The 25,564-nt window shown below is 38.3% G+C and overlaps 1 pseudogene; it reads left to right on the forward strand.

The window, feature by feature from the left end:
- Window positions 1–384: 384 nt before the first annotated feature.
- LOC140154535 (DNA-directed RNA polymerase II subunit RPB1-like) lies at window positions 385–24,387 on the forward strand (annotated as a pseudogene).
- The last annotated feature ends 1,177 nt before the right edge of the window (window positions 24,388–25,564 follow it).

Genomic DNA, 25,564 nt, shown 5'->3' on the forward strand with positions numbered 1-25,564 from the left:
ATAGTACTGTTAGTGTTAGGCCTATGTGGGGGGGGGGGGCTGTGTTTAGTTTCTATAATAATTATTATAAGGCCTGATATCGTGTCATATCACACAGGTAAGAACCAATAAGATTGCAAGAACATTCTCAAGTGTTTAAGAATTAATTTTAAAGTGCAGTGTTGTGAATAACATTAAATCATGAAAAGTAAAAAAGCATGAATGACTGCATATCAATATTTCCATGTTTAAAACTTGTAATTGTATTCCTGTGTTGGCATTACGATTGCTAAATTACATGGGACAAAACCTATTCCTATGTAAACAATAACATCCATCCAGTTAATTGCCAAATTATGATAAAATTTCATTTGTACAGTAATGTAAAAGATATTCTTGCTTAATATGCTCTTGCTTAAGCCATATGTACAAGCTACAGAACAGGTATAATTTTGTAGTATTATCGCGATAATATCGTATTTCAGGTAGCCTAGGCGCTGCTATCTTGATTTCTATAAAAGTATAATAATGGGGCCCCTCCTATGGCAAATTTCATGCCCAGGGCATATAGAGGATTACCAGTATACATGTATGGTACATCTATTTTTATTTTGGATATCTACATAATATTTACCTGGGCACCTTGGGAGAACAATGCTAGTGCATTGAAAGGTCAACCCAATCGTGAAAATAAGAATGAAATAAATAAATAAATAAATGTAGGTGGTGGGTAACTACAATTTTGTATTCTTTTTTTCTTTTCTTTTTTTACACAGCGGCGCATGTCGTCACAGAAGGGGAGCACGCTACCCGAAATCATGGAGGCTGGTAAACCTAAACTGTGTGGATTGATGGACCCTCGATAGGCTGTGTGGATAGACAGTCTCGTGCCAGACGGTAAAGGCAGTAATCAGACAGATTGCCCTGACACTTTGGCCACAGATTGAATTGGCCAAGCCAGTCTTTCATGTGGGGGTTCATTGCCAAGATGGTGAAGATCTTATGGCTGTTGTTGTTTCTTCTGCTCCAAGCTTCTAGTGTGGATGTGGTAAGTGCAATGTGTACATTAGGTTCAATTCTTATTTTGAGAGAGATGAGTTTAAATTGATCCTCATTCATGGATAAAGTGAAAAGAATGTTCATTGTAGTGTTGTTGGATATATTTTGGTGCAAAATATGATTGTGATGTACAATCATGCTATTGTGCATTGGATCTGTAGCTTCAGTAGAGATTTATAATGTACATTGAAACGTTCACAAGATTCTTAATTTCCTTTCCTTCCCATATTAGTTTTTACCGACACACTATACTGTAAATCAACTTAATTTCACAGATACTTTTATTTCGCTGAATTAGATTGCCGTCAACATTTTCGCTGAGATTTAATTTCGCGCTTAATTCAAAATTTTTGACATGATTCTTAGTCTTCCAAATTTTGAAGTCAGTAAAGCTTATGCATTTAATTTTCAATTTCCGCCCAATAATATTACAAAAAATACCTTAATAAGTTAATAGGAGCATGCTGCACTGGGTCTATAAAACATACACTTCATGGTTTGAGTAGGCCTACTACATGTACTACTAGTATTATATTCCATCACAAGAAGCTGAATATGATTCCATGAATTAGCTGGTGGTCGTGAAAAATTGCTCATTTCATGAGCAATGTTTGATCGTGTTGACAGCTGACAGCTACACCACTGTGGCAAATTCATTAGTACTTCTGAATTCCCTAAATGGCTCTCTTCATTATACTCACAAAATAGGAAAACACATCAATTTCTTAATATAGTACTAGTCCAAGAAGAATGGCACGGTGGTGTGTCTGGATGAGCTGAGCTAATGATCGAGAAAAGCACATGTTTTGTAGGCTGGCCTGATGTGCTCGTAGTCTTATTCTAAGTCTCAATTTACTGACACTCTGGCACATACAGATCGGGTGGGGGGATCAGATGTTGGTGGCTACTCGTGAGGCAGTAAAGCTTAACAAATTTAAGCTACTTGGGTGAAAGGAATATATTTTATGACTTGCTCACAGAAGTTCCTTAGTATAATGAAATTGAAATGTGAGAGGAAAGAAAAGGAAAAAAATAAAAACAGAATTAAAATAGGAAATCAAAGACATCATCTTGAGACTTCTGGGATCAAGACTAGCAAACATGTTATGACTTTTCTGTGGCAAACGATGTCAGTCCCGCAGAAACCTTGCATAAAATATGCCATCAGTATGCACCAAAATTAATAACCAAGGTAAATGTTGTAAATATTATAATAGACAATACTATATTGACATCTAATACTATATAAATTAAGCAGTAAAGTTGAATATTTTACAGAGAGTCGATGTTCCTGCAGCTAAAAACTTTGGTACGCATCATAGCTGTATTGTGAACTGTGAGACGCTGGAAGTTTCATGCACTGGGGTCTAGGGTCTAGTCGGCATGATTTCAAACACTATTTTAAATTGCAGGATATTTAATTTCGCTGCTAATTTTGTCTCCTCACGAAAATTAAATATCATTACTAAATTAAGTTGATTTACAGTATTTACAGATTATCTGAATAATTTCCTTCGTAATACAAAATTAAATGACATTTGTTTAGTTTCTCCAATGTAGAACCACCCAAAAATCAAAGACATCATCAACAAGTCCAAAGGTCAGCCCAGTGAAGGTTGCCTTCGCTTTCAATCGCTCACGACTTGTGTCACAAAGAAGATATGCGAGGGAGGAGAGGCAGATGGATCAGACTTTTGATGCCGAGTTGGCTGCCGAGAGGGCGAGGAACCGAACAGAAAGCACCTGTAAGTGAACGCTTGGTTTTTGTCATGGAGTTGGCAATATCATCTCAAGGATTTTAATCATTATCAGTGTACATCCATATCAAAAGGATGCACTTGTCTGCTGCCAAGAAGTGTCTTTTTGACATATAGCTAGAACAATACTAGACTTGGGGTCACTTATGTGAAATATTTATATTGAGATATGATTGGTTGCTGTCCTCTGCCACAAGAATTTAAGCCAATCACATTCAGGGGGTATATATACAGGTTGTACTTTTGGTTGTTGTGACTCTTGTCAGGCTTGTGATTTCGGATATATCCCTGATGCATACGCTACCACACAACAGTAAACCTCGATTGATTTAATTTAACAACCGATTGATGATAGTTGATCACATTTTCATCTTAAATATGGCATCAAATGTCATCTGAATTTCAGAGTAAATCATAAAACTCTGCTTACTTTATAATTTCATTGCACGGCTGATCATTAGGTGTAGGGTACACTGTGAAAATAGAAAAATCGGGCCATGTTGAGTTTCAAATGTAATGTGGTAAATCACTGCCTAAATGGTTGGCGGCTAAGGCCTTGGTTCACATTGAAGACATTTTCATAATGACTTGCACTTGTTCTTTGGCCTCAGGGTCATGGTGATGTGGTCGCTATCAGCCCACATGATCCGTAGACTGGGCTGACCTGACTGGCGTGAATGGAAACATGTCAACGAGGACACACAAGAGAAGAAGATTTCTCTCACTGCAGAGCGCAGCAGCATGAGATCTTCAACAAAGATCTCAGATGAGGAGTGCATCGCTTGGGTATGGATCCCAAGTTTATCGCCTCGGATTGGATGATTGTGACAGTGTTGCCAGTACTCCGCCTCTGTGTGTGCACCAGTCAAGCTGTCATGTTTGGCTCTGCAAGGAACCAGGTATTTATATTTTTGTGTGGTGTGAAAATGTACTTAATAGAAATTAAAATTTGTTTTCCTGGAAAGTTGAGTCATAAGTGTTACCACAATATAGAGACTACTGCGCGCAGCTATGTTGGCTGTTGAGGATAGAAGTTAATTTTTCATTTGGTTTCATACACATGAAAGGGCCAAACCATGATAGTATTTTTGTTCCATTGAGTATGATAATTCTATTATAATATATAATACCAATTTAATCCAGTCCAATGATGAATAAAATTATTTGAGCTCAAAATATGATAATGTAATGTACCCAATTTTTTCCTGAGGACTGAAGTGTTTAAAATTTCAAAACATCTTTGATAATAACAAGTCCATAAAGGACAAAAAAAATAATCAACAAATCATGATTTTTATCTATCTACAGGATGATTTAACCCACAAATTGGCCGACATCATCAAGTGCAACAACGGGCTCAAACGTAATGAGCAGAACGTGATGCCGCAGCACACATCACGCAGAAGACACTCGGATGCTGCAAAGTTCCATGTGGCAACTCTAACGGACAATGAATTGCCTGACCCCATGGCAGTAAGTACAGCAGAAGGCTCAGATTCCATCCTGATTTAGTAGATCTGACATAAAATGCTTATTAAGTAAGTTCCCAAGTTAATACTTCCTATGATGAGTAACAAGTTTGAGTTCCACCATGATAATTTATGCTTACTCCAATTTTTTCCTGAGGACTGTCTGGAAGAGAAAACTGAAAATAAGTTCAACTATAACTTGGTTACACTTTCTTTGGGAAACAATTGACCAGTGAATTGATTAATGTATTTTAATGTGTACTACTTACAGGCTATGCAGAAATCCGCCGTCCCGCTTCAAGTCCGGCCAAGCAGCGCCTTGAAAGCCAAAGAAGGTCGATCTGTGGTAACCTTTATGGGTAAACGTGGACTTCTCGGCTGCGTCATTATTACGCCTGACCCTTCAATCTGTCCATTGATCAAGTGGGTGTGCCGAGGACTATTGCACAAAATCTGACGTGATCCGGGAGATAGTCACAGCTTTCAATATTGACAAGTAAGTGGTGTTGGGGCTTCAATTCTGATTCAAAATTGATTTGAAAAACTTGTTCGTGGAGAATCAAGTGAAAATTGGCTCATTGCCATAACTTGCTATGTGCAGATTGGGGCAATCGCTTATAATCAATTTTGTACGAGACCTGCTAATATAAGTAGATAATCTGATGAAAACGAGCAGTCAAATACCAAATGAATCCAGTCCAATGATGAATATCAATTGTTTTGAGCTCAAGATATGATAAATGTAATATACTACCAATTTTTCCTGAGGACTGGCCAAAACCAATCAGCATTCTGAGTATTGTAATGATTGTGCAGTTTCCTAGTGTGCGTGTTGATATGCGATACACCGTGAAATTGCATTGATAGGTGAGTTGTGCTCATTACAGAATAGACATGAATGTTCAAGAAGTCAAGAATAGAAATAACAGAGAGAAAGTGGGAGAAATGGTTTTTAATGCCCCTGTATATTAAGAACAAAGGCAAGATTATGTCACAACAGTAGAAATCATACAATTGCCATATTTCTACAGATTCAAAAGAAGTGGTTGAAGAAAGTTCATATAGGAATTCACCAGCATTAACAAAAGCTTGTATATTGACTCATTCTGTAATTGTACTAATAACCAACATGATTTGTGCTTGTATTCTTTTGCAGACTTCAGGAGCTAGTAACGGGCGTAGGCAAATAACCAACACCCTGGTGCAAAAGTACATCATCCGGTGACAATGGGGAGAGAGTTGACTGGAGGTTTCACCCCAGGACCAGTGATCTGCATCTGCAATGTGGATACAAGGTATTGTAATCATAAAATTTCATCAGTATTATTTGACTTGACTTCACTTTTTATTCATTGTGTCATCCATGGTTGCAAAGATTGGGGATTTTCAGATTATTACATTATACTGACCAAAACAAAATGTTGTAATACATTCCATTTTATATTGGAGCATTGGGAAAAGTTAAAAGGCATTGAACTCAAACTAGAAACAAAAGTATGCAAAATAATTTTGCTGATTTGGTCATTCAATTCTGAGAAAGTTCTGTGACATCACGGTAAAAGTAATACATGGTAATGTAAAAAAAAAACAATTTGGTTTAAAATTCAGTTGTGTTGGGGTTCTTCACCCCTTGGGCTTTGCCGAGGTGTTGCCTGTGGACCTCGCTGGGGCCTCCAAGACCTCACTTACATAATGAGATAAGCTAAAAAATTCAGTGGACCCACCCACACCAAAACTCAAAAGGCATAAATGGTTTAAAAACTCACTGACCAGTGGACGGCCAGTATATTGAACATAACTCAATTTGGTTCTTGAATGTAATTTATAGGTAATTTAATATCAAGCTCTTTCTGGTGAATTGCAATGCATCATTACCATTGTGTTGTGGCATTTTTTAAACCTGGTATACTTGTTTCCTATCAATCAATCAGGTGGAGAGACATATTCGTGATGATGATGTGGTCATCTTCAACCGCCAGCCAACTCCTTCACAAAATGTCCATGATGGACACAGGGTGAAAATCCTGCCGCTGGTCAACCTTCAGGTTGAACCTCAGTGTGAGTGAGTCAGTGAGTGAATGTGTAATATAGACTTGGAAGTTACTTGGCATGATGGATTCTCTAGCGTGGGTAGGTATGTGGTATGTTATGCAAGCATTCATGTTGGCACATGCATGTATGTATTATTAGTTACTGTGTGCTGCCAACAGTTTACTACAGAAGATCATTATTCTCCTTTTTCAAATCCAGCATAAGGAATGCCCTTCCCTGACCATATCCTGTCACTTCAAGTGGTATATGTCACTATATTAGCGCCAACCCAGATGAAAGACCCATTCAGTGATCCCAGCACAAGAGTAAATAAATTTAAATTGTTTATAATTGCTTAAAAGTAAAGGATAAGTCATTCAAATTGTCATTTGGTATTTTGAAATGCCAAATTTGGCAAAAAACTAACAGTAGTACTGACGGTTGAAGCCCCATTCAACAGATGTAGCTAATTTTAGATACTGTCGGCATCTAAATTACAGATTTGTGCAAATGTCTTATTTTGTCTTAAATACACATCTTTCGCTGAACCATTCGCAGGCTATGTTAGCAATATCTATGTAAACAAAGGTACCAAAATCGTCTCGATGAGCAAATCACTGAATTGGCCTGTAAATAGATAACTTGTCCATGTGTGATTGAGTTTCTCCAATATGCCTCAGATGTTTTGTATGAAATATCCATATTACTTTCATGATTTTGAGATACTGTTTAAACATTGATTGATGTGATGGTGTGAAACGCTTTGTTTGAAACAAAATTGTCACCTTCAAGCGTATGTCAACTCTTGATCATTATGTGGCAAATTCTGCCATTCTCTAAGTAAAATCAAATTCAGTCTCTCATGATGCTAATATACACACAGCCTGTTTGATGGGATTTGCTATTAAATATCCTCATATGGGAGCATCACATTTGTATTTTTTTCAGTAAATAAATCATTGTTTTTATTCTCTGTCCTAATAGTGTAACCACTCCTTACAATGCCGACTTTGACGGTGACGAAATGAACCCCATGTGCTACAACTATGGAAACGAGGGCCAGATCACAGAGATCATTATGGTACCAAGGCAGATCATCACGCCGCAATCAAACAGACCTTGTTGGTGGGTATTGTGCAGGACTCCCTATGTGGAGCGAGAAAGTCTACAAAGAGAGATGTTTTCTTGTGAAAAGGTAAAGTCATGGAAGATTTATTGGGTTATTCCACTTGAAATCCATACACCTGTTGCATGGAAGACATGAACTGAATTCACCCAATCAGGTAATCCAATTTGAAATTCACGCCCTGTCTGGAAGATTACACATGCGTCTCCCATGGGCGCATACAGGTTTCAATGGAAATAGCCCATTTACAGTCATTACTTTTACCGATCAATTGACTTATTATTATTTATAGTGATATTATTTTGTAGATCCTTTGGCAGATTTTGCAGTGTTGGATTCAAATCAATGTGTTTATGCAGTTATGTCACAAGCCGCTCAAACAAATCACGCTTCTCATATGTATACACTCTGCAGGACTAGGTTGGCATCTTGCGATTCTAATTTGCCACTGCGAAATCCAACTTTGAGTTACTTCAACTTGTGTCAAGACAGGCTATAATTGTCATGAACTCCCGCCATAAAAGCCTATTCCACAATTTGTTTATCCATCTTACCTACAGAGTGAAATGATGAACTTGCTGATGTGGCTGCCCAGCTGGGATGGGCGTATCCCACAACCAGCAATCCTGAAGCCCAAACCAATGTGGACAGGCAAGCAGATCATGTCTCTCATCATTCCAAACAATGTCAATCTGATCAGGACTCACAGCACACATCCAGATGGAGAAGATAAAGGACCGTATAAGTGGATCTCCCCGGGAGACACTAAGGTAGGGTTTTTGTAACATTTCTATCTTGGGACGCCTTTAGAAAGAACTGGGCTTTTTGTTCATTTATTTAGAAATCATAAGGGACACACACATAGCATACAAAAAGTAACTGCAAAGAGTGAATTCTAAAAGCCCCGCACACATCTATGTTTGGGCTGTATTTGAAATAGCAGTAGTACCTCTGCTTCATGTATGGAACAGAATAGAGGAATTAAAAGAAAGCCATATTTATAGCATGCGATGGCATCAGTATTGAAGTTTTAATAGAGACAACATATAGTGATGAATATTTTTTTGAGTATGAACTTCTTTTTCTCAGTTGTTGACTAGCTGACATTGAAATTCTCAATTTTTGCATCGATTAATTTCCTTTAATTTACTAGGTCTTGATTGAGAATGGTGAGCTTGTCACAGGTATTATCTGCAAAAAGACAATTGGAACCTCTGGTGGCTCCCTGGGTCACGTCATCTTCATGGAGCGTGGTCATGAAGAAGCCAAACATTTCTACGGCAACATCCAAACAGTAGTGAACAATTGGTTGCTCCTAGAGGGCCATTCCATTGGTATCGGTGACTGTATTGCTGACGCGCAAGAGACCTACGCTGACATTCAGAACACTATCCGCAAAGCCAAACAGGAAGTGGTGGATTTTATTGAGAAGGCTCACAACAACGACTTGGAGCCGACACCCGGCAACACGCTGAGGCAGACTTTTGAGAACAATGTGAATCGTATCTTGAACGATGCTCGTGACAAGACTGGAGGTAGTGCTCAGAAGAGCTTGTCAGAATTTAACAACTTCAAAGTGATGGTGGTAGCTGGTTCAAAAGGATCCAAGATTAACATTTCACAGGTAATATGGAGTGTCAATTATTGTACTGAAAACATGCAAGCCAAGATTGTGTGGGCTCCACACATCACTAGCAAAGAAATGTTTAACAAAAAATTATCCAGACAATAATATGTGCTTTTCAAAGAATAAATTGTTGGCTGTTCATCAAGCTACTTTAAAAGTACAAAAGGGCACTCAGGTTTCTTCCATTATCTAAATTTGGATTTTATCCTCAAGCATATTATTCAGCTGGTATAAAAGAAATTAAAATATTGGATAAAGGTTGTAAATGATCTGAGTTACTGATTAGCACTAATAAATCCAGGCAACCCAAGCCAACCCTCAAATAGCACATGTATTTGGAAAATGTAAGAATGTGCTCAATTGAGAACTCATTAGGCAGTGTACCTGATGCGTAGAAATTACACCTGTTGGAAATATATTATAAATATATATTATATTGGTGTGACATATGATACAGTGGTATTAGTGGCAGTAATTTAAACATTACTTTTTTGAATAAAGCATATCCTAGGATTTATTCATATCATTGAATGTATACATACCGGGGTACTCATTTCAACGCTCTCCTCAAATCATTGTTGTCACTAGGTTATTGCCTGTGTAGGCCAGCAGAAACGTGAGGGCAAACGATACCGTTTGGTTTCCGCCATCGCACCTTGCCTCATTTCATCAAAGACGATTACGGTCCCGAGAGCAGAGGCTTCGTAGAGAACTCCTACCTTGCAGGGCTGACCCCTTCTGAGATGTTCTTCCACGCTATGGGTGGTCGTGAAGGACTTATTGATACTGCTGTAAAAACAGCCGAAACTGGTAAGAAGTTGATTCATTTTTGGTACGGGATGGGTTAAGAAACCCACCACTGTTCTGCTGTCAACGCTCAGGCAGAACAGTGTTCTATCGTTCCAACCAGTACAAATCGACCCAATCACTGGGTACTGTTGGATGGGTTTGAAGCCATCCCTAAGTTACTCTTGTTTTCAGCCTTAAAAAGTGGTGTTTAGCAAACAAGATTTCTATTGACCCGGTTGTAAGTAGTTGACTTGTCTTTTGAATTATGAAGTAGGGCAAAAATAAACAAGGATTATGAACACCAGAGTGCCATCATTATGTAGGGTAGCAAACATGCCACGCCGGTCGGGGATATCTGTCACAGAGTCTTCCGATATTGGTCACCGACCGCACAGAAAATCTTTGAAATCACAGAAAATGCACAAGTTACAACCAAGATGTTGTGTTTTTTTACCTGAGAGAACAGCAATAGATGAATTTGTCAGTGTATGGATATTAAGAGATGAATTAGTCCATGGTGTAGCTGTGTAAGGAGGAGAACAGCTACACCACAAACAAATTCATCTCTTAATCTCCCTCCTTACACACACTCAGCTACTAAAATTAGCCGGCACTGAAATTGTACTGAGATAACTCTGGTAGGAAATTACAACATCTACTACAACATTAAAACTGATGATACAAATATTTATGGTTACCATGGCAGGTTATATCCAGAGACGCCTGATCAAGGCTATGGAGAGCGTCATGGTGCGCTATGACGGTACAGTCGCGTAACAGCAACGCGAGAGTGTGACCCAGCTGAGATATGGGGAAGATGGTCTGGATGCTTGCCATGTAGAGTTCCAGTACATGCAGCACATCAAGCCGTCGCACAAGGCTTTCGCACAAAGGTTCAAATTTGAGTATGGAAATGAGAGGTGAGTTGTGAACAGGTTTATTCCACGGTATGCATCGTTCTCAGAATAATCGGGAGGTGTATATTTGACAGTGAGTGGCAAACGACGTTCACTAAACGATGTGCGCATCTGCGTGATTTCAAATGACGACATCTCGGGTGTACTTGCAAAGGCTTATGGGATTACCGAAATGGTCAATTGTACTATATAGCTGATATTAACATGATACTATGATAGAGTCTTAGGCAATGACACATATTTTGTATTAATCATTTCCATTTAAAAAACTTAATCAGAAAAGGCTAGTTGGCCAAAAATGGCCAGAAAGATGACTTTCAATACCCTGTAGTGTAGGGTCCAAATTTTGTTTTGTAAGGACACCCTTTCTAAGGCAATTTAAGCGCTAAGCTTGCTAGGGTACCAAGTCAATCAATCACATTACTAAAATTGCACATTTTGAAGGGACACAGTGGCAAAGGCTTGGCAACCAAGGCAAATTACAAGTTACCTTCAGATTTGCCATGATAAACAACATTTCTTCAAAAACCCTTTCTTTGATTGTTACTCACCAAGTATTCCTATGATGAGCAGGAAGCAGTCCTGTCGTAGTAGAATGATTATTGTTCAGTTGTGTTTTCTAACCATGGTGTCAGTAACGCTCCATAGACCTTTTCATATCAAGATCGGAAAAGTTCGGAAAACCGCGATATTTATTTAGTAAGCAAACTGGCAGAAAAGAAATGTCATGAATTACTTACACCCTTTTGCGCCAAAATACAGCTTATTAAGCCAATGTAAACATGGGGTTATCGCGAAATATTTACCTAGCATATTAAGCTAACACCTCAGCTACTTGGTTTTTCACACTAAGATACCAATGGAAAGAAATGGATAATGTCCGTAATTTTTTGTCAGTTCTTGTTCACCTCTTCCATAGTCAGTCTCTTACACAACGCTACCACCACACGCTTAATTGCACGTTGAGTATCCTTGGCAAAAGTACCTCTCTCGTCCCTAAATTGACCATCGAAAGTTCATCGTAGTTATGATGCCTGTTACACATTGGAACTTTGCACTGTACATGATGCTGAAGAGGTACTTTTAGACACGCGCGACAGGGGAAATTATTTCAGGCTTCGGGTTTTATCGGAATTACTCAGTATGAAAAGGTCTATTGCAATATGTAGAATGTCAAAATGTAATAAATTAAGATAATATTTGTTGTCAAAAAGTGCACTTTGGGTAAGTGTGATGTTATTTGACTGCTCAGTGGTGCCAGAACTAGGTAAGTACAATAGCTGCCCTGTGAGCAATTTACACACAGTATATTGTACTCATCTACACATGGCAGCTATTGCACTTACCCACTTCTGGCACTGAGCAGTCGATTGTACTAAGATGAGATGGGACTGAAGTTGATCGGATGATGTGTTCCATTTGCAGGGCTCTGCGCCGCAGCCTATCAGAGGACATAGTGAAGGATGTGCTGGCCAACGCCCATGTCCACATGGAACTGGAGAGGGAGTTTGAGGCGATTACACAGGACAGAGAGATCTTGAGAAAGGTCTTCCCTACAGGAGACAGTAAGGTAGGCAATCACATAGCTTCATTCAATATATAGCATTCAGGGCAACTTAATTAAAAAGCCATAATGTATAGTCCAGTTAGTATATCTAAACAGACGGAGCAATTTTGACATAGTGTCGGATTCAGACTTAAAGTGCCTCCATAGAACTCGCATTAAACGGCCGGCAGACTTGCCAACTGTCCCTTATTTTGAGGGACTGTCCCTCATTTGGGGTTTACCAAAGTGAAAATGAGGGACAGTCATGCTTTTTGAAAATTTAAGTGATAGCAAATTTAAATGTAAGAACAGCAGAAAATGATGCAAATTTCACTTTAAAATTTTGCTATAGCATTCTCTTTTAATAGTCTATTGTGATAAATTCAGACCTACAAAACCTTCTCTGAATTCTGAAAGTATTGCACACCTCAAGTCTTTGAATCTGTCGGTATCTACAAGGTTGTGGTCTCAATGTCCCTCATTCTGACTTCCGTGGTTGGCAGGTCTGGGCAATGAATAGCCAGTGGGGTTTCTTTCACTTATTGTTATTTCGGCTTAAAATGGACAGAAACCTTAACTGACAGTTGCATGCAGTAGTGTAATTAACAAACTAAAGAGAGCATTTTATATTTTGTTAGTATTGTGCTTTGCTACTGCTTGTAGTCTGCGCCGGTTTTGAAAAAAAGCAAGTCTTCCGTTGAAGGGCTTTGACACCTTATGCATTCTTTTGAATTATTTCTACCAGCAACACACTGGAAATAAAACCAACCATTTGTTTATTTTACTTCTTATAAATGTTTATGTTTACAGGTCGCACTGCCTTGTAACATGGATCGCATGATCTGGAATGCTCAGAAGATCTTCCATATCAACCCAAGGCATCCTACAGAACTCCATCCAGTCAAAATTATTGATGGTAAGTTTCAATCAGTTGGGTTTGGATATAGTGCTTCCTCTCAAGCGGCCTGTATATTAAAGCGCGTCAAATTTGTGGTACGTGCAACATGTTTTGCAGGCTCTGTGGCATGCAAATTTGAGGGCTGTGTAAACAGAACTACAAACGTCCAAGTTTCACTGTAAGAGCCCTGATTTTATCTTGAAATGATTAACTAGGGGAGGAGGATAACTCCTGTGGAAGATGTGACAGTAATCTTCCACACAGGGAATTTGAATTTCAAATGGGGTTACCTGAATGAATGGGTGATCTACAGCCCCTGTGCGTGAGATTAAAGTAATGTGTTCCTTAGGTGTGTATGGATTGCAACTGGAATAGCTCATTAGTGTGTTTAGTAGCTAGTAGTTCTGCTTTCTCAAAGGTGAACAATTTGTAATTTATTATGTTGTGAACTTAACCCATCAGGTGTGAAGGAGCTGAGCAAGAAACTGGTGATTGTCAAGGGTGAGGATCGATCAGTAAACAGGCTCAGTACAACGCCACCATTCTGTTCAACTGTCTGATGCGCTCCACGCTCTGTACGAAGAGAGTCATCAACGAGCATCACTTGACTCGAGGCGTTTGAGTGGCTGCTGGGTGAGGTTGAGACCCGGTTTAATCAAGCTATGGTGAGTTTGTTGTGTCGGGATATTACCAGAGAATTTGATGGGTTGACCTGCTGGAAATTATATGAAGATTATTATGACTAGACCATTTTTTACGCCTTGATGTGGCAGTGATGTTAATGCTTTAAAGGCAGTTGTTTCAAGACGCATATCTATGTGGCATCTTAAAGCATGCCAATGCTTTGAGCAAACGCTTAGCAATTTGAAGCTGTGCCGCAAGAATGAAATATACACTGACGTCTCTGCTACATCAGGGTATAAATGGTATAGGTCTGTCATGACTTAGCAAGTGCATGAATGTCTGTTATCGATAGTTTTTCCTGACCTTGAAATATTGAAAAAAGTGTTAATGATAACATTTTTAAAGAACAGTAGCTCAGTTATCAAAAATAATATTTGTGAAGTAAATGCATTGGAAACATAATTGGTCATGACTGTCATGATAATCGTGGAATTGTATCATCCCCAGATGGTAAATTTTGACTGTGTGGTGTTAGGTATTCTAGCAAACACCTTTCTACATTATGATTATTGTGATCATGCTGTTGCTTAGCTGTTTTAGAATTTAGTAATCGATCTATTTAAAAAAAAAAATGCTATATTTGAGATGATCATAATTTGCTTTGTTGTATAATATTGAAGTAGCTTGTTGTACAATAATTGTGGTAATGGCTATTTCTTTGCAGGCTATGCCAGGCGAAATGTGTGGTGCCCTCGCTGCTCAATCACTGGGTGAACCTGCAACACAGATGACGCTCAACACTTTCCATTACGCCGGTGTATCCGCCAAGAACGTCACACTGGGTGTGCCACGTCTCAAAGAGATTATCAACATCTCCAAGAAACCCAAGACTCCGTCGTTGACCGTGTTCTTACTTGGTCAACCTGCCAGAGATGCAGAGAGAGCCAAGGTAAGTGAAAAATTAACGTGAAAAAGAAGTTCTAATTTGAACTAATTTTTATCAATTCTGATACCGCTATCGAACAATTAGCAATGGAATGGTGTATGACTTTTGAACGTCTTAAAATGTAGAAAACTATTTATGATTATAGTTTTGTGTAAGGAAGGAAGGAATTTAAAAAATGAACAACCAAAAATATTTATAGAAGGTTGTCGGCAAAATGCAACACTGACATAAGTGACATTTTTGGCGAAATTGAGATTTTGGTGAAATTTGAAACATTATATGGTAATACACATTTTAATCCACATCGTAGTTTCAGAATTAATTATTTTTTAATTAATAAGTACCTCTTCGACAGCGTTGCAGGAGAATGCTTGTGTCAGTTACTGCAACACTGACATAAGTCAGAAAAACAGAAAATTGTTTCTCCCATAAAGTTATGCAAAATGGCACTTACGTCAGTGTTGCATGATTGCCCAAAGATAATTTTGAGCTGCAATTCCTAGGTTTAATTACAATGTATGCACTCACTGTGCATATGATAGAAACAATTTTGATGCCATTCAATTTTATTCTGTTTAACAGGACATTCTGTGTCGTCTGGAACACACAACCCTTAGAAAGGTCACAGACAACACCGCTATCTACTACACGACCCACAGCCTCAGAACAGTGTAATCGTTGAGGATCAGGACTGGGTGAACCTATACTATGAAATGCCTGACTTTGACCCAGAAAGAATATCACCGTGGCTACTGAGGATAGAGCTCGACCGCAAACGTATGACCGACAAGAAATTGACCATGGAGCAGATCGGCGGAGAAGATCAACGCTGGATTCGGCGACGATCTCAATTGCATCTTCAACGATGACAATGCGGAGAAATTGGTGCTGAGGATACGTATTATGAACAGTGATGAGAACAAATTCCAAGATGTAAGTAGGACTCATTGTAATGTTACCGTAGACTAAGGTAACATGACTTAGTGTTCATGTAACATTGATCAGATTGGATTTGAAACTTTAGAAAAGCTAGACCTGATCGGGATGAGGTTAACAGAAGTTCGGAATGGCCAGTCCAGTGTCAAAAAAAAAAAAAATGAGTGGGTTTGTTCCAAATTTGCCGAGTCAGGACGGGTTGGTTATTCGGGGAATGCCAGGATCGGGGTGGAAGAATCTTGCCCTGCATGGCATTAATCACATGCTATCAAATATTAGTCATCTAACAACCAAGATTCCTTTCAGATGTATCATGTAGTCCTTGCTTGACGTGTGTGGTGTGCCATCTGACCTCACTCAAAAGTAATATGTGCTGGATGCTCTTTATCTGCTGCATGTGAATGGAGCTGCAGAGTAATTGAACTAAAAAGGTTGAGTTTCTTGTTATTTTTGTGTATTTTTCAGGAAGAAGAACAAGTTGACAAGATGGAGGACGATGTATTCTTGAGGTGTATCGAGTCCAACATGTTGACTGACATGACGCTGCAGGGTATTGAACAAATCAGTAAGGTGAGTACTTGAAAAGTCTATCAAATAGGTGTGGAATGAGGTGAGTTATGTCTCACTGGGAATTGAGCAGACTGCTACCAGGCAGGACATGGATCAGTGGATACAATTTGTTACGTGCCTACAATTTGCATAGCATTGGGAGTATCTAAATTGAATTATGTATATTCTGTTGTTACAAGAAATTATGTGACTGATTATGTTCAAGCGCTGCCGAACAATCAACTAGGCAGATTTCGTCACAATATATCATGTCTATTGCATAAAACATGAATATAACCAGTTCTGACAGTTTAAATGCTAATGCCAAATGCAACAGTCTTGCTCACACAGTAAGAAAAAACTAACGTAATCGCAGTACAAACATGCTTTATTCTATTTATTTTGTCTGTACCAGATTGCTTTCATATTTGTCATTTGTCCACCTTAGTATCACATCTATAAATGCTTGTTCCAAAAATGCACAAATATAAAGTTTAGGGTGTTCCAGTTCGCTAAATTGCTGATAATATCTTTAAATAAGTTGAGAAAGAATTTGCTCTGTTTTGACTAAGTGGAATTTTAATACTTTTTAGCATGTCCATGAGATCTGTATCAAACTGAAAATGCCTTTTACAAATTACATAGCACCACTTCCTTTCAATCAGTATAGCAGGGAGTCTGATGGTGCCACTGTCAGTTAAGTACTAATACTGCCCTCTATAGTTAATTACAAGTATAAAATGAGAAAAATGGACAAGTCATTCTTTGCATTCCAATTTCTGCCTCTAAGTACTAATACTGCCCTCTATAGTTAATCACATGTATAAATACAAATATTGTATTCCATTGTTTGGCAATAATGGAATATTAATTGTTTGCATTCCAAATTTCTTCACTCATGCCTTTTAGGTGTACATGCATCTTCCAAGAGAGGAGAACAAGAAGCGCATCATCATCACAGAGGAAGGTGAATTCAAAGGCATCCAGGAATGGATCCTTGAGACTGATGGTACATGCTTGATGAAGGTGCTTAGTGACCCAGAGGTTGACCCTATCAGGACATTCTCCAACGACATCTGCGAAATCTTCCAGGTATGTCAAGTAGTATAATTTTCAGAAAGGAAATATCTCACACAAACTTTGTATGTTGATAAAAAATTTTGATTATTTCACCAAAAAGCAGTCTATATCTATTATATATAAAATCAACTTGTGAACAATTGTATTTCAGGTGTTGGGTATTGAAGCTGTGCGTAAGTCTGTGGAACGTGAGATGAACCATGTGATCTCCTTTGATGGTTCCTACGTGAACTACCGTCATTTGGCATTGCTGTGTGATGTGATGACAGCAAAGGGCCATCTTATGGCCATCACTCGTCACGGAATCAATAGGCAGGATGTTGGCTGCCTCATGAGATGCTCCTTTGAAGAAACGGTAAGAGACTTGAATGCATCATACATTGCGCTGTGTTCAAATTTGCTGAAAAACACAAAAGCTGATAATCAGTTTGTGCACTGTAATATTATTTGCACATAGAAGAAGTATAAAGAATTCATAGGGATGTTCAGGCTGATATACATGAAACTATACATACATATGTACTCAATGCGAGAAAAAAATGGTAGAACTATTATAGAGGATGCTGGTGAGGTGTGGTACAAATGGCACATATCTGATACGAATTACTGGTTCTTCAAATGAACCCTGTGCAAAATAATCTTAGTGTATGATTTCTTGACCCAAATTTGTTACATTGCTTGTAAGTAAAATCAGTGTTTGTTCATTTGGTTTACTTGCAAAAATTGGTTATTTTTGACTGAAAATGTGAGCGATGGGAGTGAGAAAAAAAATCTGATTTTGGTGATTTGAAAGGGTTTTTTAGGGTATTTGCAAAAAGAATGAAATATTTGAAAACACCCAACACAGACCAACCCTGTTTTTTGTTGCCTTATAGCTAAACTGTATTTGCATCGTAGTCCATGAAGATTGTGCATTTGACTTGTTGTTTCTTAATTGACCTGTGCAGGTGGACATTTTGATGGACGCCGCATTGCACGCTGAAGTTGACCATCTACGGGGTGTGAGCGAGAACATCATGCTGGGCAAACTGGCGTTGATTGGTACCGGTTCATTTGACTTGCTTCTCGATGCGGAGAAATGCAAATATGGCATGGAGATACCCATGAATACTATGGGGATGGGCGGTGGATTAGGTAAGTAGAACAACAAGAAGAGAGTAAAAGAAATCATTATACTGTCAGGTTTATCATTTGGGTAAATCGCATCAAAAGTGTGTGTTATTGCAAATACCAAAAGGAGGTACATGAAAGCCTCTTTGCTGCTAATGTGTTGTGTACTTTGACCAGGGTTAGCATTAAGGATTGTAAATCAGGAGTAACTTGTCACCCCTGATCTCGCATGAAAACCAAATATGGTGGGTCCAAATGAAATTTTGGAGGTGAAAATTTTTTTGTGAGATGGAGTGATCAATTTTTTTTATCATTTCATATAACTGCTACCAAGTGAATGAACAATAATCGCCCACAGACTTTCGCTCACAATGTTGCTCATATTTCGGGAGTGAAAATTCACCATATTTTACCATTTTGTAACAAAAAAAGAATATTTAAAATGAAGCTTGTCAGAATTCGTAACATTAATGCTCTATCCTCCAGTCTGGGCTCTTTAATACCATTACCCTATTCCATTTCAAAAAACCTCTGTATGATATCCTGTGATTATGCTTTCCTTGTCACCCCTTTGTGTGGATGTCCCGCAATACATAATGTTCATTGTTTTATTTCTTCCCATTAACAGGAGGAATAACTGGCATGTTCTTTGGAGGTGGAAGCTCTCCATCAGCCAGTATGTCACCTCAGATGACGCCCGTGGAACCAAGGTGCTACCCCAGCATACGGTGCTGCCTGGTCACCTATGGGTAAGTCTAAAAGGGGCACAAAGAATTTGACTGCCACTATAAAAGGTCACTTTTACCATTTTAACTGTATTTATATCTATCAGAAATTGATTTTATTTCTATCAAAATTCTTTCTTTGCCAAGAATATCAATTTCTTCCAATCTGATAAAAAAAGTGGCCTGTCAAAGTTATCTCATTATTCAGCAGATCATTATTCATTTTAATTCATAGGTTGAAAGTGAACAAATAAAATATGAACTGAATATTTGAGTAGAAATGCAGTATAGCAAACTAACAGTCTGTATCATACACAGCCAAAATTTGTGTTAAGCACAACCTGGCATTCAAAATAGTACTGTAATTCAGTTACAGTTTAAATCCACTGCCATTTATGCTTTTGGGAAGACTTCAATGATGTTTATTCTATCCTATTTACAATGCAGGAAGCGGGATGACACCTGGAGCAGCCGGTTTCAGTCCTTCAGCTCAATCAGATGCCAGTGGTTTTAGTCCAGGTTACAGTCCAGCGTGGTCTCCACAGCCAGCCTCCCCTGGATCACCTGGTGGAGCCAGCCCGCACATCCCATCACCTGCTGGTCCGATGTCACCAAGTGGCTACTCGCCTGCTTCACCTTCTTATCTCCCAGCTTCACCTATGACACCCCAGAGTCCTGGATACTCCCCAACTTCGCCATCATACTCACCGTCTAGTCCTGGTTACTCGCCGGCTAGTCCCAGCTACTCACCAACGAGTCCAAGCTATTCACCAACATCGCCAAGTTATTCACCAACGAGTCCAAGTTACAGCCCGACTAGTCCTAGCTATTAAGCCAACCAGTCCAAGCTATTCACCAACGAGTCCAAGCTACTCGCCAACAAGTCCGAGTTACAGCCCAACTAGTCCGAGCTATAGTCCTACATCACCTAGTTATTCACCTACCAGTCCGACCTACAGCCCAACTTCTCCCAGCTATTCACCAACGAGTCCAAGCTATTCTCCGAGCTCACCAAAGTACTCACCGACATCTCCCAGTTACTCACCAACAAGTCCAAGTTACTCACCAACTTCCCCGAGCTACAGCCCAACATCTCCAAGCTACTCCCCAACGAGTCCAAGCTACTCTCCAACGAGCCCAAGTTATTCACCGACATCACCAAGTTATTCACCAACATCGCCAAGCTACTCACCGCAGTCTCCAAGTTACAGTCCTGGCTCGCCAAGTTACTCACCATCCAGTCCCAAGTACTCACCCACGAGTCCATCTTACAGTCCAACATCTCCAAGCTACAGTCCAAGTTCACCACAGTACACACCAACATCGCCAAAGTACAGTCCGACATCTCCGACTTACTCACCAGCAAGTCCAAGCTACTCACCAACGAGTCCAAAATACTCGCCCTCAAGTCCCAAGTACTCGCCCACGAGTCCAACTTACTCGCCAACCTCGCCCAAATACAGTCCGACATCGCCTACCTACTCGCCGACGAGCCCCAAGTACAGCCCAACATCGCCGACATACTCGCCAACAAGTCCCAAAGATTCAACTTACTCGCCAACATCGCCGAGTTATTCGCCGACGTCACCGTCGTACAGCCCGACAAGTCCAGATATCGAGGATGACGATGATTAGGCACGCAAGAGGACTCTAAAAATAGAGAATTTGCACAGAGAATAATGTTGAAGCACTTAGACTCTAAAAATAGAGAATTTGCACAGAGAATAATGTTGAAGCACTTGAAAAGAGCTCAAATTTCTAGCATGGTTGCCTTCTACACAAATTGTGTGCTATATCCTGTTACATTTCTCTGATGCCTAGTCATGTGTGGACATCCTAAAGTGTTAATTATTAAGTATTGGTAGCATCTTATTGTATAAAAGTATTTTTCATATTATTATAAGATGTTTACCGTATATATTAAATTCCAAGATCTCTGTAAGGTTATGTAGCTTGCGTACAGTTGTACATATCAATTTAGCACAAGCTGTGGTTGTATGTAATTGCTACTTTAACATGCTGATGAACATGGTGAAATATATAGAACCCATGTAATGGGTATTGTTGGAACTGATACTTTCACTGCTAAGTGTACAAAAAAGTTGAGAGCATGATTTTATTCTGTAATATGTACTGAGATACACTGGTATTAGTGGTGTACTGTGGTGCATGATTGTGTCAGCTGATATGTACAGTATTGCATGTCAACTGGCAGACTAGCTTGATTTGAATTATTTGGCCAAAAAGTTATGTAAAAGAAAAACGGGCGTACTGTAAAAGTGGAAATTTTCACGCTACATTTATTTTCACGTTCCGAGCTGCTACCGAAAAAAATAACAATGCGTGAATATATTCCTTTTGTGTATAGGTCAATGTAAGGAAACTTAGAACTGTGAATTTAAAAACAAGGGAAACAGTTCAAAATTAGCAAAGTGCAAAAAATTAATCGTGCAAAAATTCCACTTTACATTACAGTGGGATGATTATAACTGTTCTGAACAGGGTTTTTTTTCATAATGCACGGTTTTAAGTAGCTACACATTGAAGCCTATAGTTTTAAGATAGTTTCGCAGGCTTTTAGATTCATGGTTTTTGAAACTGCACGAAAATAGAAACGTCACAAAAATAGAAACATTACATCCAGTTTGCTGCCATACAGTATTATTGTAGGTTACGAGACATTTGTAACTGGACAAAGTGCAAAAGAAAAAATGGTGTAAAATTGTGCACTTTTGTAGCATATTTAACTTACCAGGCAGGTGCACCAAAGCATCATCTCAATGAAATCTATTAAGCTACATGTGCGCACCATTTGCAAATATGATCTGGTATATATCAAGAATGTCTAACAGATTATCTAGCAGTTTATACTGAGACAAGGCTATTCCCGTTAAAATCCATACACCCCTTATGGGAGATTAATATCATGTCTTCCACAGAGGTAAATAGATTTTAAATGAAAGAGCACATTGATGTTTTCCCAACCATAAATCCTAAGAACAGTGCATAAAAGTCAATTAGAAATGGTGCTGTAAAAATTGTGCACTGTGAACTTGGACATTTTAATGTTCCAGTAATATTCATGTTCAAGCCCTTGGCTCTAACATGCATTCCAAGCAGCTGATGCAAAAATAATGTGGTAATATATTGAGCAGGTCCACGTAAGTGAAACGGTTTAAAAATAAATTGTGAAACATAATTTTGCAATGTCCACGTTTACTGTATATTTTACTTAAAAACAGCCATTTCGCAAAGTTAGGACCTTATTGCAACAAAGTAATATGTAAGCTGGAATTCATTTTTATTTTCACATTTTTTTTGCGAATCAACTTGCAATGTGAAAATACAGATATGTGAAAATATGGTAGTAATAGAGTTTGCACATAGATGTCATCCATTTCATGAAATTAAAAATTAGCAATTTAACAGTAGAAATTGACTTTGCCAGCATGCAGCAGCTGTTGCACTTACATCCTTTTTGTTGTCACAATGACTGACTAAATGCAGCTGTGTGAGAGATAATCACACCGCCGGCACACACCTTAACGACAGACACATGGTGATCGTTTAAGTGTCTATTTAGTTGAAGCACTCAAAATAGCCACAGCCACCCTACCCTAATTGGGGATGTGCTGTAATTTAGAGTGTGTAGTATTTAACTTGTGACTCATCACACGACTTTGTTGTCAAAATATTTTGATAAGGGGTGGTGAAGTGCGGTGTCTAGGTGATCAATGGTGAGTGGGCCAGGTTGCTAATTGCCTGAGTAATCAAGCAGAATCACTGGCTTCAGAACTACCTAGGTTAACACCACAGAGTTACAGAAAGACATTGATAATGCTCATGCAAGCATTACAATATTATAAGTTAGAGCATACTGGCCTTAATCTAGTATTATTTAAGTTTCATGGAAGTGTCAACAGAGTTCAAAAAGATGATTTGGTACTATATCAGATTGGTCACCTAAGTTGGTTATATTACCAAAGAATGATGTCCTCAGTCTATAAGAGGCCGGTCGAGTGCAGATCCGTCGGAACGCGCTTTTCAATACGGAATAAATGCTAACCTCATCGTGACATCATCCAAGCAGCAAATTTCATTTCCCATTGAAAAAGCGTTATCCGACGGATCTGCAGTTGACTATTTTGATAATGAATTAAGTATTGTAACAGTTAACATTTTTGAGTTTGAAATGTAAACTGCATTTTATTGATGTAAAAAAAAGTGTTGTATTTTCTAACATCAAGATAAACCAAGTATTTGATACTAAAAAGAACAAAAATATTTTGTCATGTGTATTTGAGAAATTTGTAAATCATAATAATAAGTGCATACCATATAGGATGTTAAAATGTAAGATAAAAAATGCTTTAACAACTATCAAGTATAAGAATAATAAGCATTATTTACCTTTACATGTGTTCATAAGAACGGTTCAAATTTTAACCTTTAAAAGGTGTTAAAGGGGTATTACAATGTGTTTTTGGGCACCAATCAATGACAATTGCCTGTTTGATTCAAGAACTGTTACCAGGGCATAATATAACCGATATCGCATCACATTTTGCTACACATATGTGATGCAATCAAGCAAAATCAGTCAGAACTCGGAAATATTAAATTTTCAGTTTCTTATAGGATAGTAAAAATCATTTACAAATCTGGATTTTGCAGAAAACCTCATTGAAATTGAACAACCAGTTCCCAAAGATATGAGCAATCAAATAGTTTCCAAAACAAAAGGAAATATATCCTTTGTTTTGGCTATATCTCAAAATCAATATTTCCAACTCATTTTGCTTGATGGCATCACATATGTCATTGCTACACATAAATAATTGCTATACAAACTTTTTTGCTATGCAAAATTTTGACACTAAATTATGCCCTGACTGTAACAATATATTTTGAAGGTTTTGGTTTTAACCATCACCATCCAAAAGGGCATGAAAGGGGAAATACCCCTGCTTCATATTTTATGTGGTTATTTATTTTACTACCATGGCACATCACATAATCAAAACTAAATACTTGATATTACTTGATGTAAGACCGTAATTGGGGAAAGAGGGCTGTCACCAATGTATTGTCTTACTTGATTCACCGTATGCATGACTGAATGTGTGGGAACAAAAATGTTTGAATTATGTGGAAGAGGGAAGGAAATATAATGTGATATCGATTAAAGAGGAAATAAACAAGTTATTTTGACATACTGATTTGTAGTCTGTGTAATTATCTCAGCAAAGGTCGGTCAACCTTTCTGTCAATATGATTTATTTGTGTCAAGGAAATATTTCAAGATTGTGCAGGCCTAAGATTGTTAATGGAAATATGCCAGGATGGGAGTTTCAGAAGAATTTGGCTGGTTACTGGTGTATATGCTATCACAATGTTAATGTGTTGCAAGCAGTAATACTATTATTGTTGCATTGCCTATTTGTTTACTTTTTTTAACACTTCATTGAATTTTTAGAAAGGGAAGTTGGCTGCCCCATGAATGTAACCCTGTGTATAAACCGGGGTATAAACTACCGGTATTACCCAAAACCAAATCTGACCATTGCCAGGCACAGAAAGACATTTTGTAAATATAAGAGAAAGTTATTATGGTATGAGTGGGGACAGGAAGAATGTGTAAGGATTGTGGTTTAATATGTGGGCAAGGTTGACTTTCTAACACTGTCATACATATCAATTTCAAGAGAAACAATGTCATTGTAAACCTCAAATCAACAGTGTCCAACATGGACAGCAGTGTCAATTTCAAATGTCATTGTAAATCTCAAATCTTGTGTTTTGGTGTTCATAACTCATAGCCATTATTCAAAGGTCAAAAATTGGAAGTACATGAGTAAATGATGTTATGTGAACTGTGCATGGATGGGATGAGACATTGTTTTGCAAGTGGGTGGGGTAATTATATTACAAATCCTAAAACTACTAGGTTACCATGCAACCCTTTAAAATGTGTTTATTTGCTAGACAATAAGTTCACAAACAATATAATGATTTACCTTGCTGGTAATGGTAAACCTCTTAAAAGTACAAGGCATGGTTTTTATTGTTAGAGGTGACATTGAACTTTGGTAAGCAACAGAATAGTAAGAAGCAAATCTGGATGTTTGAAAAACGGGAAAAGGTTGAATATCATTGATATGCAATATTGCTTAATATGATATGGATGTGTAAATTATATCAAAGTAAGCATAGTTATCATTTCAGCTGAAAATATTGATTTGTATACTGGTGTACTATTGGTCAGTCGAAATGTACTTGGCAACCGTTTCAAAATTTCTTGCTTCATCCTTTCCTTTCAACCAATTCTAATTTCGGGTAAAAAAAGAATCATCAATAAATGGGAAGGCTTGTATCCAATTCCAAAACCACACACTT

Source organism: Amphiura filiformis, chromosome 6 (genome assembly GCF_039555335.1).
Source record: "Amphiura filiformis chromosome 6, Afil_fr2py, whole genome shotgun sequence".
Classification (NCBI taxonomy): Eukaryota; Metazoa; Echinodermata; class Ophiuroidea; order Amphilepidida; family Amphiuridae; genus Amphiura; species Amphiura filiformis.